We start from the raw sequence: 3,829 nt of genomic DNA, 5'->3' as shown, positions 1-3,829 counted from the left end.
CTGCCCCACTACCACGGTGTTTCTGAAATAGAAACTACCTGTATTATTTTGTATGGCCTTATGTAGCCACTTAATAAAAATTGCAGCTTTAACATTTATTATATACCTAAGAGATGTGGCTGCCAGGTTCCCCATTAGGAATAATGCAAATTATCCAGAGTTCAATACATGCTTTTTAAAAGTTCTCAGCCTCAGTTTGCTAAGTGCAGGAGAGGGTCTGCACAGGCTTGAGACACCAGGGAGCTGCTCTCTGTGTTTTGTGATCAAGCTCATGGAAATTGAGTCTGATACTGATAAAAGAATCAAGAAAATAAATACTTCCTAGAGAAATAACGGAGTTAAAAGATCAAGCTTCAGATAGTCATTTAGGAGATATCTGAAAGCTTAGACATTAACGTGACATTTACTTGACAACCTGGCTGAGCAGGAACCAATAGATAATTTCTGTTTTCGGTACTTGTTTGGCATCATCATCTGAATATTCACTGTCATTGGCAATGAATGACTAATAAGCCACGAACACATTTATCATGCAGAGACAACACAGGACTCATGAGATGCAACAGCAAGGACTAGAAAACTGTGACAGCATTGGTATTTTATTCTTGCATATTAATTCATGTCTGCCTGAGTGGAGAAACTGAATCTTATCTCAGTGGTAAAACTTACAAAGGTATGTTAGATTTATGCTGCCAAATCAGTTAGGCAGCTTTTAGGAGTAATTTCCTAAGGATTACAAATAAATAAGTGCTGTAATGATGTGAATTGCAGTATATTTCCAAGCCTCACTCTGCATCAGAGCAGTGCTATTGTGTCTCCAGTAAGAGACATTTGGAATTGGATGCAGTTGGCAAAACGTGGGCATCCAGTGACATTTCGGTGCCTGAAGGCAGCCTGCCTGGCTTCAGCTGCCACTCCAGAAGGGCACGACTGGGCCAGGGTGGAATGTCACATCTGCTGAGCTCCTGCAGTGCCTTGGTTAGCCCGAGGCCCTTTGGCAGCAGACCTGGCTGAGGCAACAGAGCCCCGGGCTTTCATTCTTGGAGATCTTCTGCTTTGACCAGGGAGGACAGACAGACAAAACTGGCTGCAGGCATATGCTGTGCATGTGCTTGGATTTTAGGGACTCCTCCTGGTCTGCTCTTGGCCACCATCTTCCCTCATCACTTCTCTCCTGGCAGGAGGCACATGCATTGCTCACAAGGAAATGCTGAATGCAACCTGTGAGCAAACCTACCTGTGAATAAGGCATAGCAGAAAAGAAAGTAGAAATGAGCCTTCTCAGGTAATTAAAAAGTTTCACTCATTTTGCAATTTATGCCACTAATCTTTATCTAAAACTGAACAATCTGGTCCAGATGTTGCAGCAGGCTGGCAGGCTGCCAGTTCCCAGCTCCCACTGCCTGAATCCTGGGCTAGGTGAGGACATCCTGCTTGTTGAAATACTACGTGTTAAAAAGGGAGACTGTTGTAGGGTAAGATGTCCTTATTGAAGCCTGCAAAGGGCTGTTCAAATAGAATACAAATAGTATTGACCCCACTGTGAGCCAGCAGCGATGATCCAACTTCAGGAATGTATCCTAGTGGTTCAGTATTTTTCCTAAACAGTTCTGGGAGTACTGGCAGCTGTATTTTCTAGCCCTCCCAATCCCCACGGTCAGATTTCTTAAAAAAATTGTTGAATTGCTGCAAGTGAAGCTAGTTCTGCCTATAAATCTAATAGCTATCGACCACAATCTGACAGTCACTGATGGTTATCTAAAAATAATGCAGTAATGATGCAACAAGAGCCCAACGTAAAACATGACGTGCAAGGAGAGTGCTGCTTTGAGCCTGGCTCTGCTGTCACTGAGCAATTACACACTGTGCTTCTGATGCAGTCTGAGGGCTTTGATGCTTGTGGCAGTGGGGAGATGCAAAGTTTCCTGAAAAAGGAAAGGCAATTCCCTAAAATGAGGAGTGAGCTGGATACAAATCACGGTTGGCCTTTTCCTTTTTGAAAACCTGGCGATGGGTGCTCACGTGTTGTGGCAGGAGGACTTGTTCCTGCAAACCTGCCCTCCCTGGGATTCAATCCCTGGGATTCATAGAGTGGTGAAGGTTGGAAGGGGCCTTCAAGATCAGCAGGTTCCAACCTCCCTGCCATGAGCAGGGACACCTCCCACCAGCCCAGGCTGCACAAGCCTCATCCAACCTGGCTTTGAACACTTCCAGGGATGGGGCAGCCACAACCTTCCTGGGCAACTCATTCCAGCACCTCACTACCCTCATGGTGAAGAATTTCTTCCTAATATCTAATCTAAATCTACCCTCATTCAGTTTAAAACCATTACCTCTTGTCTTATATTCCCTCTGATGCCCCCAGCCAGGGATGCTGAAGGCCATCTGCCACCTTACAGCACAGGTTCAGCCTTGGAACAGGAAACACCTACAGCTTCACAGCATCTGTACAATGATAGTAATACGATAGTACTTGGCAAACTGAGTTTTTAAAAATAGGGCTCTCCCTAGGTTGTCTGACCTAGACTGTCGTGTAAGAGCAGGGCTCTTCCTGCTGCTAAAGAAAATGAAAGATCTCTTAAAGGCCAGGGCTGTGTCATACAAAGTAAACCACCACTATTTACTGTGCAGCTGGAATGCCCTATTGCACCTGAATACTTAATTCCAGCACAGTAAAGCCAACTGTGTGATGTGTCAGCATTTGATGCTGAGGAAAAAAGGGGAATCCTTGGTTCCTCTTCCCTTTAGGACCCTCAGGAACGTGTAAGCAGAAGTATCTCGTGTCCCTTGCCATGGTTTGATGGGTGATTGCCCAGCCCTAGCACATCTGGGAGGCCTGGGGGAAGGCAGGAGAGCTGGGCTCTGCTGTTTGCTGCCCCTGGGCCCTTTAGTCTCTCAGACTTTCTTCCCCAGCACCGAATGGGATATAGGATTTTCTTTTCTCCCATCTCCTCACCATAGCCAGCAGGATCTTTTTGTGTTTGTGGGGAATGGAAATCCAAATTGCTTTTCCTTGGCGTGTCTAAGTGCTGCTGAGATGCAGAAAGCAGAAAACCATTGCAAGAGAAAAATCAACAGTGGATTAACAGACACGAACTGTGCCTCGGCTGAGTTACTTTGGGTGACTCCTCAAGCTGCAGAGGGCATGAGAGTCAAGCAGGGTCTCTTACCTGATGATCATCAGAATTTATTTAACCTTCCTTTTAATCTTCACTTGCTTGTGTAGTATTTTGGGCAGTGTAACACCCTGCTGTGTTTGTGCCTGTTCTCAGAGCATAAAGTAAAAATGTTAATTTAAAAATGAAACAATTCAAACTTCTCTCTGGGTCTTTGCCTACATCACACTTAGAATTAGATCATGAGAGCACTCATATTTATGCCAAATTGCTGCAAATTCTTCCAAAACAATTGCTTGCTCATACTGTAAAACACAAAGCAAAGGAGGGAAAAAAGTGGAAAGCCCCTTAATGATATTTTAAAGCTCACTTATATTTCTATTATTGGGTTTAAGGTATTTTTTGTTGACCTTTTGTGGGGTTTTTTGTGTACCACCTTTAGTGAAGAGCACTAGAGCATTGAATACTTTAAATAGGTTGGAACATAAAACCCCTGTTCTGCTAGATTTTATTTCAGTTTTTCATATTTTCACTGACAAGACAATAATAGCAATAACCATGACACTTGTCTAAACCTGTAGTCAAGGCTGGGGCCATGTTGTGCTTTCTCCTTTTCTAAGTGTGGGCCAAACTCCACAGGGTGGAATTTCAGTTCCTCTTCATGTAATCAGAAGGGACTGGTGTCACCATTCAGGGCACCTGGCATTCAGCAG

The sequence above is a fragment of the Chaetura pelagica genome, unplaced genomic scaffold, assembly GCF_000747805.2.
Source record: "Chaetura pelagica isolate M959 unplaced genomic scaffold, ChaPel_1.0 scaffold230, whole genome shotgun sequence".
Classification (NCBI taxonomy): domain Eukaryota; kingdom Metazoa; phylum Chordata; class Aves; order Apodiformes; family Apodidae; genus Chaetura; species Chaetura pelagica.
Note: the sequence above shows the minus strand (reverse complement) of the source record.